The sequence below is a fragment of the Sus scrofa genome, chromosome 1, assembly GCF_000003025.6.
Source record: "Sus scrofa isolate TJ Tabasco breed Duroc chromosome 1, Sscrofa11.1, whole genome shotgun sequence".
NCBI lineage: Eukaryota > Metazoa > Chordata > Mammalia > Artiodactyla > Suidae > Sus > Sus scrofa.
The window spans coordinates 144,048,851-144,061,910 of record NC_010443.5 but is presented as its reverse complement, the minus strand read 5'-3'; the positions used below and the strand labels follow the sequence as shown (position 1 = coordinate 144,061,910).

Here is a 13,060-nt window from a genome sequence, read left to right as displayed (position 1 = left end):
GTCGACTGAGGGTTGAGAGGTCCTCGTTACCCAATGGAAGACTCTTCCACCAGGAAGATCACGCAGGAGTTCAAGCCACAGCTTCCACCTGATAATTTGGGGCTCCTGATGTCAGGAGACAAGCAGTAAAGAAAAGGCCTTTACTTGGTTGGGGAACTGACCCTGGTGGTCTTGAAGGAACAGAAACAGGAGTGGTGTGCTCAGATCACAGACCCAGCACAGCATCTCTGGGTACCAACTCTGACCAGACAGCATTGCCACCATTCCTGATACGCCTCAGACCCTGCCCCCCAGCAGGTGGAGGTGACCCCGTCAGGCCCAACACCCGGCCAGCAGTGCAGCCACACCTGAGCGGAGTGGAGACCAAATGCCAATAGCATGGATTTGTTTGCTGGGGTAACCATGGCAAAGTGCCATGGAGCACGTGACTTAAACCACAGAAAGGTATTGTCTCACAGCTCCAGAGGCAAGGAGTTCAAGATCAGAGAGTCAGCAGGGTGGCTCCTTCTGCGCACCATGAGGGAAGGGGCTGCCCTGGGCCTCTGTCCTCGGTTCTAGATGGCCTTCTCCTCCCCGCCTCCCCTCATCAGCTGTCCTCTGCTCGTGTTTGCCTCTTTGTCCAAGTTCCCCCTTTTGAAAAGGACACCAGTCATATTGGATCAGAGCCCATCCTAACAGACTCATTTTACCATCATTTTAACCTCTGTAAAAACCTGATCTCCAAGGCTGTGGAGAAAAGGGAACCTGCCTACACTGTTGGTGGGAATGTTAATTGGCACAGCCACTATGGAGAATGGTACAGAAGTTCCTCCAAAAAGTAAAAATAGAACTGTGATATGATCAAGCCATCCCTCTCCTGGGCATATATGTGGAGAAAAACATAGTTTAAAAAGATACATGCACCCAAATGTTCAAACAGCACTATTTATAATAGCCAAGACATGGGAACAACTTGTGTCCATTGACAGATGAATAAATAAAGAGGATGTGGAGTTCCCGTCGTGGCGCAGTGGTTAAGGAATCCGACTAGGAACCATGAGGTTGCGGGTTCGGTCCCTGCCCTTGCTCAGTGGGTTGATGATCCGGCGTTGCCGTGAGCTGTGGTGTAGGTTGCAGACGCGGCTCGGATCCTACATTGCTGTGGCTCTGGCGTAGGCCGGTGGCTACAGCTCTGATTCGACCCCTAGCCTGGGAACCTCCATATGCTGCGGGAGCGGCCCAAGAAATAGCAAAAAGACAAAAAAATAAATAAATAAATAAAAAATAAATAAAGAGGATGTATTATGTCTGCACATGGAATATATCTCAGCCATAAAAAAGAACGAAGTAATGCCATTTGCAACAACACAGATGGAACTAGAGAAGTAAGTGAAGTAAGCCAAATAGAGGAAGACAAATATGTGATATCACTTATATGTAGAATCTGCAAAAACAAACAAACAAAAAGATACAAAGGAACTTATTTACAAAACAGAAACAGACTCACAGACATAGAGAACAAACCCTTATGGTTACCAAATGGGAAAGGGCAGGAAGGATAAGATAGGAGTTTGGGATTAATAGATACACACTACTGTACATAAAACAGATGACCAACAAGGACCTACTGTATAGCACAGGGGACTATATTCAATATTTTATAATAACCTATAAGGGAAAAGAACCTGAAAAAATAGATATATATTTATGTAACTAAATCACTTTGCTGTACACCTGAAATGAACACTACATTGTAAATGAACTATACTTCAATTTTAAAAAGACCCTAGGAGTTCTCTTTTGGTGCAGGAGGTTAAAGATCCAGGGCTGTCATTACAATGGCTAGGGCCACTGCTACGGTGCATGTTCAATCCCTGGCCTAAGAGCTTCTATATGCTGTGGGTTCTGCCAAACAGAAACAAAAACAAAAGCAAAAAACCATCTCCAAATATAATCACACTCTGAGCTACTGAGGGCTAGGACTACAGCACAGGAATTTAGATCAGGGGTAGGTGGCGCAGGGGACATAATTCAACCCATAACAGGGAGGGAGATGTTGAATATCCTTTATGGCCTCAGCACCGGCTGCAGCAGCAGGTCTGAAGCTCATCCTACTGACCCTCTCTGGCAAAGCTTCCCTCAGATAATGCAACCAACCAGGCTCTGGAAGAAGCCAGGACAAGAAGAAGCCAATCCACAACAAGAAGCCAGTGACTCTGAGGCACGAGGGCTGGGCTCCTCCCCACCACTGTGTGTTCCTCTGCTGGCTGCAACTTGCACCCATGCTTCTCCCTGGAGACCTGCTCTCACACTACAGGAACTGCTTTGGACAGAAAGCTGGATGTGCCCAGGATGCTAAGACCTTCAGAGCAGCCTATAGATGATGTAATAGACAAAATTGTCACCATAACAAAGACCACTGGATGGGGCCGGTGTCTTCCCCACTTAACAACTGGATTTCTCTGTCCAAATGTCACTGATCCCAGGAGCTAATTTGGGGAAACGACTGACCTAGTCCTCAGAAAAAGGCCCTCAAGACTCAGATCCACTGTGTCATTTCTGGGAATGTGGCAGGTGGAAGAGAAAAGAGCTCCCCCAAAGCCACCTCCCAGGACCCAGGGGAAGGCATGGCTTCTTGTTTCTATTGCTGCTATAACAAATGACCACAAACTTAGTGCCTTAAAACAGCACAAAAAAACACAAAAGAAGAAATACAAATGGCCAACAAACATGTGAAAAAATGCTCAACATTGCTAATTATTAGAGAAACACAAATCAAAACTACAGTAGGGTATCAGTTCACACTGGTTAGAATGGCCATCATTAATTAGTCTACAAATAACAAATGTTGGAGAGGGTGTGGAGAGAAGGGAACCCCCCTTCACTGTTGGTGGCGATATAAGCTGGTACAACCACTTTTGAAAACACTATGGAGGTTCCTCAGAAAACTAAGGATAGAACTACAATGTGATCTAGCAATCCCACTCCTAGGCATATATCTATCTAGACAAAACTATAATTCAAAAAGATACATGCACCCTTACATTCATATCAGCACTATTTACAGTAGCCAAAACATGGAAGCAAACTAAATGTCCATTGACAGATGAATAGATAAAGATGTGGTACATATATACAATGGAATACTACTCAGCCATAAAAAAGAATGAGTAATGCTGTCTGCTGCCACATGGATGTAACTAAAGATTATCATGCTAAGTAAAGTTAAGTTAGAAAGCAAAGGACAGACACCATATGATATCACCTACATGTGGAATCTAAAATATGACACAAATAAACCTATCCACAAAACAGAATCAGATTTGCAAGCACAGAGAACAGACTTGTGGTTGACAAGGAGGAGGGGATTGGGGGAGGGATGGAATGGGAGGTAGGAGTTAGCAGATGTAAGCTATTATACATGGAGGGGATAATCAACAATATCCTACTGTAGAGCACAGAGAACTAACTATATTCAGTGTCCTGTGATAAACCGTAATGGAAAAGAATGTATTTTGTAAAAGCGTGTGTGTGTATCACTGAATCACCTTGCTGTACATCAGAACTTAACACATCATAAGTCAACTAGACTTTATTAAAAATTTTTAATAAACACAAACTGAGTATGCTATAGTCCTATAGGTTAGACATCCAACACAGGTCTCACTGAGCTAAAAATCAAGGTGTGGGCAGGGCTGGCTCCTTCTGGAGGCTCAGGGGAGAATCTACATCCTTGCCTTTCCAGCTTCTAGAGGCCTTTCCCATTCCTTGGCTCCCAGCCTCCATCCTCCATCTTCAAAGCCAAGAAAGCTGCATGTCTCCAGTCCTGCTTCTATTTTCATGTCTCTCTCTAACCACAGGTGGGAAAGATTCTTTGCTTTCAATAATTCAAGTGATTAGCTTCTGCCTTCCCAGAGAATTTTCCCCTCCTAAGGTTCTTAACCATCTACAAAGTATCTTTTTCCTCTAAGGTAAATATTCAGTGTCCAGAGGTTATGATGTAGGCATCTTGGTGGGGGGCATCGTTCTGCCTACACAGTGCACAACTATCTAGAACTGTCTGTTCAAAAGGATGGGTGTGAGACATAGAGAACAGGCTTGTGGTTGCCAAGGGGTAGAGGGGTGGGGAAGGGAGGGGTTGGGAGTCTGGGATTAGCAAAGGCAAACTATTTATATAGGGTGGATAGACAAGTTTCTACTGTAGAGCACAGGGAACTCTGTTCAATATCCTGTGACAAACTGTAATGGAAAAAGATATGAAAAAGAATATAAGGAGTTCCCATTGTGGCTCAGCGGTAATGAATCCATTAGGACTCGAGTTTGATCCCTGGCCTCGCTCAGTGGTTAAGGATCCAGTGTTGCCTGAGCTGTGGTGTAAGTCGCAGACACGGCTCGGATCTGGTGTTGCTGTGTCTGTGGTTGTGGCTGTGGTGTAGGCCAGCAGCTACAGCTCCAATTTGACCCCTAGCCTGGCAGCTTCCATATGCCAAGGGTGCTGCCCTAAAAAGACAAAAAAAAAAAAAAAAAAAAAAAAAAAAAAGAATATATACATGTATAACTGAATCACTTTGCTCTACAGCAGAAATTTAACACATTGTAAAGCAACTATACTTAAAAAAAAAAAAAAGCAGCAGTGTGCATCGTGGTTTAAGCAATCCCAGCCAAGCCAGGACCTAAGCCCCAGGCTCTGACCTCCCCACAGCCTCAGTTTCCTCAACCGTAAAGTGAGGAAATATTATCACTTGCCTTGTAGGGTGGTTGTAAGTCTTGAATAGGTGGCACACTTTTGTCTCTAAACCCAGGGACTAGAACGTAAAAAGTGCTGAATCGTGTTGATCATCAATACAGATCACAGTTGCGGCGAAATGGACCCCGGTGGCGGTCTTTGTCTGCCTACCACGTCTCTGAAAACCTCCCACCTAACCTCCGGTACAAGTGATTCAAGTCAGACTGAGATTCCTCAACTGAAAAATGGAGTCATTGAAGAAGAACTTCAGAAAGTGGTTGTGAGAATTGATTTCATCATTAATCTTATATTTAAAAATTGTTCCCATGCCAGATACCAACCTGAGCTGCAGTGATGACAGATAGGCTGGAGGCCCCTGGCACATGGGTAGTGCAGGCCTCCTTGGGACAGACCGCAGGGCAGCCAGCACCCACGTGGATGTCCAGGGAGCAGCTCAGGGAGGGTGGGATGGGACTTTGACCAGGCAAACGTGCTAATGCCAGTGCCCTCCGGCTTGGCTGCAGCAGCGCATTGACTTGTCAGTTCAATGGGCTCACTGGGTCTTCCAGTCCTGTTGAAACAATTCTAGGTGTTAAATCTCTCTTTGATAACAGCCAGCATGGGTTCTGTTTCCCCACTTGGACCCTGACTCACACAGTGAGGGTAGGGGGCATTGTCCCCGGGGAAATGACCCTTAGAGATAGGTTCTGGGGTGTGGTCGAGTCCGGACACAGTGCTGAGCTCTTGGCTGGGGGAAATGTGCCAGTGACCCAGACCATGCTGAGCATCCCAATCAGTCAAACACCACCTGCTGTTGCTTTGAGTGAAGTTCTTACCAAAGCCAGAGTCCAGGGTGGGGGCAGGGAGGGGGCCCTTAAAGACTGGAGGCGACTTCAAGGGCTGTGGGGGGTGTGGCCAGTTCTAACCCAGCAGAAAGAAAATGAGAAACCACAGTTTAAACTTGGAACTCAAGTCACAGAAAACCAGAGAATTTCTATCACACGTCCCAGAGAATCTATTATCTGCTGTAGCCATAGAGGTAACCTTGCTGAAAGACAGACATGGGCTTTGTGACTATTGCAGAATTACAATGTCAGGTGAATTCAAAGGCTTGACATCTATCCCATGTGGACATGGCTTTTGAAAAGAGTATGACCCTGAGGTCTGACATTGTCTCCATTGGGTCTGGTTGGAGCTAAGAATCTTGCCCCTTGAGTCTGTTTCCAGCTGGTGGGAACAGCTGCTGGCTCATGTCTTGAGAGACCAGCCTCTCTTGCTTAAAGACCCTGTGTGGTTTCCTCTGCAGACCAGGTCTGACAGTGGGAAATATTTCTGTTGAGATGGTCCCCTGGTGTCCTCGGTGACGGTGGGAGTCCACATGCAAAAAAAAAAGTTGTAGCATTTAACTGCCCCAAAGACAAGGGACAGTGTTTGTTGTAATGATCAGTAAGACAGGTGTCATCAGAATGCTTTGACCCACATGATCTTTGGTGGTGTCTAATGGACCTCAAAAAGTGAAATGAAGGAATTTCCATTGTAGCTCAGCGGTAATCGACCTGACTAGAATCCATGAGGACTCAGGTTCAATCCCTGGCCTCTCTCAGTGGGTTAAAGGATCAGCATTGCCTGTGAGCTGTGGTGTAGGTCACAGATGCAGCGCAGATCCTGGTTGCTGTGGCTGTGGCACAGGATGGCACCTGCAACTCTGATTCCACCGTGGCCTAAGAACTTTCATATGCTATGGGTGCAGCCCTAACAAGACAAAAAAAAAAAGAATGAAATGAATAACAGCCAAATTTCCAAAGGAAGCCAGTTCCACGACCCAGAGAGCCTCGCTTAAAGGGGAGGTTGAGCATTGGAGGAAGGATCTTGCAACATTGCCACAAATCTTCCTCTGATTCCTCCCTGGAGGGGCCCTGGGCCATTTACTAGGGTCAAGTATGCACTGGGAAAGGGAAATGCCAAGATCTTTAGAGACTTCTGGACATTGTCTCTGAAGTGATATTAATTTCTAGGAAATGTTTAGGAAAGCAAAATGTCCTTATGCTCTACAGTCAAAGTGGGGACTCAAGGCAGAGAGGAGAATGAGGCTTGGGCCCAAATCTGACTCATGGTAGGCTAACTTCTCCCCCAGTTCCAGGATGTATCACTGGGGTGGATATACATGGCCCCTTGCAGAGTCCCCAGACTGACTCCCCTGCCCAGTGGGATGAGGGCCGTCGCCAGAAGGAAGGCTAAGGAATTGCCCTCCCTCCAGGAATCGTAAACCAAAAGAGATGCTCCACTGGGGAAACTGCGGAGATCACACAGGGTCTGGAGAGACAGCTGCCCCTGGAGTGATCCAGGCCGTTGAGTCCAGCCTATAATTAATGCACAACATGGTCACCAGCACCTGTTCAGGAGCAGACCCAGACCCAGAGCCCCAGACGCTGGAACAGGTCACCTGTCCACCACCCCCACCACGTGTGGTACACAACTCCTTCCCCCAAAAGACTCGCCCACCCACCTGGGGGCGCTGGAGCAGCACCTCCCTGAAGCCGATGCCCACTTGGGAACCCCTCCAGACCTGTGGCTCTCGGGGAGACCTGCAGACCTACCTGCCTGGCCCTGGTCCCCCATGACTGATGCCTGGAGGCCTCAAACCCAGTGCGCCTCTCCTCTGTCAACCCCAGTCCAGAGCCCACAGGACAAGGCCCAAGAAGACTGTATTTGAGGATGAACTGCCCTCTAGGCCCTCCTGGGCACCAAGAGGTCTATTGGAGCCACCCGTGGGGAACGTAGGCCTAGGTCCCATCCTGTTCCTGACCATGAGCTCAAGTACCCACCAGTGAGCAGTGGAAGGGATTGGAGTTGCTATGCTGCAATATTCCAGGACCAGTACACAGGTTCTTGGAGCTCCAGCAGGAGGCGGTCTCCACACAAGCAAATCCAGCAGCTGGAGGCCCTGCTGAACTCACTCCCCACCACCCTGAAGCCAGAAGGAGGCCCATGTTGCTGCCAGTGCCTGGAGGGAATTAAAGAAGAAGCAGATGATCTGATGGCCCCTCCTCCAGGAAGCCTTCCCAGAACCTCCTCCCGGACCCCCATGGAGACCCCAGATTTCAGCCTGTCCCTTGGAAGCAGGTACTGCCCTACATCCCAGTAGAATAAACACTTATTAAATACCTACTATGTACAGCTTTTTAAAAAATTATTATTATTGCTCAGTTTATTACGTTAATAGTTGTACAATGATCATCATAATCTGATTTTATAGGATTTCCATCCCACACCCCCAGCGCATCCTCCTACCCCCAAACTGTCTCCTTTGGAAACCATAAGTTTTTCAGTCAGTGAGTCAGTATCTGTTTTGCAAAGAAGTTCACTGTGTCCTTTTTTCAGATTCCACATGTCTGTGATAGCATTCGATGTTGGCGTCTCATTGTCTGACTGTCTTCACTTAACAACTTTTCTTTAAAAAAAAAATGGATTTCTTGGGAAATGACAACGAATTGTCATAAACCTAATCTGGTAGAGACTCTGACCGCAGTTGCAGCTCCGGATGTGAGTTTTTTTGGTTTTTTTTTTTGGGGGGGGAGCGGTTTATTGGTAGAAGTTCCTGGGCTAAGGATCAAATCCATGCCACAGCAGTGACAACACCAGATCCCTACCCCACTGAGCAACCAGGGAGCTCCCCAGACATGGTTTAGAAGTACTCCAGCATGTGAGTACTTGTGGTTGCTAAGGGAGAGGGGGGAAGGAGTGGGATGGACTGGGAGTTTGAGTTTAGTAGGTGAAAACTAATACATTTAGAATGGATAAGAAACGAGGTCCTACTGTACAGCATGGGAACTATATCCAGTCTCTTGGGATAGACCATGATGGAAAATAATATGAGAAAAAGAGTGTGTATATATGTATGTATGACTGAGTCACTTTGCCGTTCAGCAGAAATTGGCACAACAATTATACTTTAACAAAAAAAATCAAAACTAAAAAAAATGTTCTTAGGAGATCCCTTTGTGGCTCGATGGTTAACAAACCCAACTTAGGATCCATGAGGATGTGGTTCCATCCCTGGCCTCGCTCAGTGGGTTAAGGATCTGGCGTTGCCATTAGCTGTGGTGTAGGTTGCAGATGCGGCTCGGATCTGGCGTGGTTGTGGCTGTAGCAAAGGCCAGCGGCTGCAGCTCCTATTCGACCCCTAATCTGGGAACTTCCATGTGCCACAGGCACAGCTCTAAAAAAAGGGAAAAAAAAATTTTTTTCAAATCCTTCTGCCAAAAAAAAGAAAGAAAAATGACACCAGCACTGGCCCCTGGTGTGCTTTACATTACTGCACTGTTTCCCCACCCCCTTTCACCTACTTACTCCTGTGATCAAAACAGGTTAACATTTTAGTTTCCAAGTGAGAAGGTGAAGAGCTGACATGATCCTGCACTGATATGGTGGCCAATAAAAGACAGGAGGGAGACATGGGGGGCTGCATGGGATATGACCTGTCTACCCCCAGACCCACCCACTACCCTCTCCTGTCCCACTCTATGCCCGGGAAGCCGCCCTCCAGGCGTTGTGTCCCTGGCTCCCTGGCTTCCAGTTGGTTTGTCCACCAGGAGATGCTGGCAGGAGGCTGGAGAGATGAGGAGGGCAATGTTGGTGGATCTTCCTTAGCCTCCTCCTCCCACAGAACTGTGAACAGACCACGTCCTTCCAGCAAAGACACAGCCCGTGTGTCACAGCCCCACCCACATTGCTGGTCTCACTGGATCCCACTGAGCCTCCCTCAAGGCCAGAGGTGCTAACGGCCCCTGGTGTTGTTGGCCCCAGAGTGTTAAGCTGTTGATTTCAATAAATGCTGCCCCACCTTTGTACACAGTCCTTTCCCTAAACTCTCCTCATTTACCTTTTCTTTTTTTTCTTTTTATGGCCACACCTATGGAAGTTCCTAGGCCAGGGACCAAAGTGGAGCCGTAGCTGCCAGACTACACCACAGTTAGAGCAATATCAGATCCTTAACCTACTGATGGAGGCCAGGGATTGAACCCTCATCCTCACACGGACCATGTCAAGTCTTTAACCTACTGATCCACAACGGGAACTCCTCATTTCAAAGATCCCATCTGCCTCTTGCTGGGACCCTGAATGATTCAAGGAAAAAGACGAATTCATCCACCTAATATTTATTGAGCTGTTATCATGTAATTCATGTTTGGTGCTGGAGAAACCATGGAAGCAAAGCCAGACATACTCAGTGCCCTCCCAGAGCTCTCTGGGAGACAGAGACATTCATCAACGATCACACAAAAAAAGGGAAATGACAAATTAAACACAAGGAGGAAGGGTACGTGGTGCTGTGAAAACTTGTGGGAGAGGGGGTTGGGCTTCCCCTACCCTTGAGCCAACATTCCAAGCAGTGAGGACAGCACATGCAGAAGCCTCAGGGCTGGTGGAGCTTAAGAAAGGCTTGTGTGGAGAAGGCTGGAGGGGTGGCAGGGGGTGTGCAGGCACCAGCCTAGGCCTGTGAGGCTCCGTCAGACTTTTCCCTAGTGAGGAATGGGTCACTGGAGCATGTGGCAGGTGGCCTCTCAGCCGTGGATGATGGCACTCTAAAGGTTTATGCCTGACATGATCCCTCCCCTCCCCCTTTGAGTCTGAGCTGGACTCACTGACTTCCTTCTAAAGAACAGAACATAGGAGTTCCCACTGTGGCTCAGTGGCTAATGAAAGTGACTAGGAACCATGAGGTTGCGGATTCGATCCCTGGCCTTGCTCAGTGTGTTGCCGAGAGCCGTGGTATAGCTCAAAGATGTGGCTCGGATCCCGTATTGCTGTGGCTGTGGCATAGGCCGGTGGCTACAGCTCCGATTAGACCCCTAGCCTGGGAACCTCCATATGCTGCGGGTGCAGCCCTAGAAAAGATGAAAAGACAAAATAAATAAATAAATAAATAAAATAAAGAACAGAACACAGCAGAAGTGATGGGATGTCACTTCTGAGATTGAATTATAAAAAAGACTGTGGAAGTTCCCATAGTGCCTCAGTGGAAATGAATCTGACTACCATCCATAAGGTTGCAGGTTCGATCCCTGGCCTCACTCAGTGGGTTAAGGATCCAGCATTGCTGTGAGCTGTGGTGTAGCTCGCAGACATGCCCTGGATCTGACGCTGCTGTGGCTGTGGTGTAGGCCAACAGCTACAGCTCCAATTTGCCACCTAACCTCCACTTGCTGTGGGTGAGACCCTTAAAGAAAAAAAAAAAAAAAGGACTGTGGCTTCCATCCAGATGCCCTCTTGTTCTGTCTCTGTTGGCTCACCAGCTGCCTATGAGGTAACCCTGGGGAAGCCACTGCCAAGTCCACATTCATGAGGTTGCAAGAAAGTGCCCTAGCCCTGGCTAAACCTCAGGGGACTACAGCTCAACCTAGAGGTCAACAGCCTCACAAGAGACTATGACCAGGGCCCACGAGTAAGCCACGACCAGACTTTCAACCCACAGGAATCGGGGTGGGGGGGGGGTAATAAATATTTGTTTTTTAAGCCACCAAGTTTGGGGGCAATTTGTTTCAGCAACAGGTAACTAATACAAAACATATTCCTTGGGGGCTGGTGTATTTCATTCATCCAACAAATAGTGACGATCCATCATATACCAGGTATATTGTAGGTGTTGATATAATGCATTATATACATTTTTTGTAGTTATTTCTTGAGTTTGAAACTAAAGTAACATCAGAGGACAGAGGGGAAATGTCCCCACAGATGCACAGCTCCGCTTCCTCCCCAGGGCTTAGTGTTAAGTTTTGGGGGTACTGTTCCAGAGAGATATGATACATGTACAAGCAAATATACACAGGTTCACAACACCATTCTGCAACTTGGTTTTTTTCACATAACTATATATCTTAACATTCTATGTCTGTCCAAAGAGAATTTCCTCATTGTTTTTCACAGCTATGTAGAATTTCATATGAATATACCCTTAAATATCTTAACCTGTCCCCTATTTTTTTTTTTTTTTTTTTTTTGTCTTTTTAGGTCTGGACCCAAGACACATGGAGGTTCCCAGGCTAGGGGTTGAACTGGAGCTATAGCCGCTGGCCTACACCACAGCCACAGCAACTCCAGATCCAAGCCACATCTGTACCCACACCACAGTTCACTATGGCAACTCCAGATACTTAACCCACTGAGCAAGGCCAGGGATCGAACCCGAGTCCTCATGGATACTAGTCAGATTTGTTTCCACTGAGCCACAACAGGAACTTCCAGCCTGTCCCCTATTGATAAGCCTTTAAGTTATTTCCAAGCCTTTGTTATAAACAATGGTGTGGAGTTCCCTGTGGCCTAGAGGGTAAGGATTTGGCTTGTCACTGTTGTGGCTTGGGTTGCTGCTGTGGTGCAGGTTTGATCCCTGGTCTGCAAACTTCTGCATGCCACAGGAGCAGCCAATAAACAAAACAAAAAACAATGGTGCAACCAATAATCATCATACAATATTTGGCCCTATAGAATACATTTCTAAAAAAATGGGTCCCAAAATATGCAAATACACAAGTTTGATATGTATTGTTAAGTGACTACAGCACTAGTTGGACAGACACTTCCTAATTTCATGGCCATCAGCAACAGGCAAGAGCACTGGCTTCCCCACAACTGTTCACAGTGAGAGCAAATGTTTTTGTCTTTGCCGACCTGATCCAGGGACCGAAGTTATCCTTCCCATGTGATGTGTGAACTTGAGACTCTTTTGATGTGTTTAATAGCTGCAGATACAATTACAGGTGTAATTGTAAAAAAAAAATAATAATAATGAAATTAAACACACACACACACACACACACACACACACGCATGCACTCTGGCTGCTGAGTGTAGAATGGACTGTGGGGACCACAGCCGACGCGAGGAGTCCAGACGAAGGGGGGTGAAGCGCAGCAAATGGTCCAGAGATGTTGGAAAATCTCGATAAAGAGGGCTTTGTGAGCACAGGGAGGGCGCACGCGCACTGGGGAGAGGCTGGGGGGAGGTGGTGCCAGGATTCGCCTCAGGCTCCTTGTAACTTGAAGAAAGATGATGCCCTTGGCTGAGACAGCGATGCTGAAGGAGGGCCAGGTTTGTGGAGGAAGATCCAACATGGTTCTCACCGTTGCTATGAGACCATTAACTTCTTGCATTTACTCTATGCTGTGTCTTCCTCCTACACCTTAGCAGAATTTTAAATTGTAACGAGTAGCTTGGATTTAACTTAATGTAAAATGCCAAACTAGTAAATCACATATGCAAAGAGATATGTCAGGCCATCTATGAAATGTTAATTATTTCTCTGCTCATCCACAGTGTGCTCAGGGATCACGTGCACCAGAAGGTGGGAGGCTG

General features: G+C 47.0%; 1 pseudogene; it reads left to right on the top strand.

The window, feature by feature from the left end:
- Window positions 6,618–7,931, top strand: LOC110256998 (annotated as a pseudogene).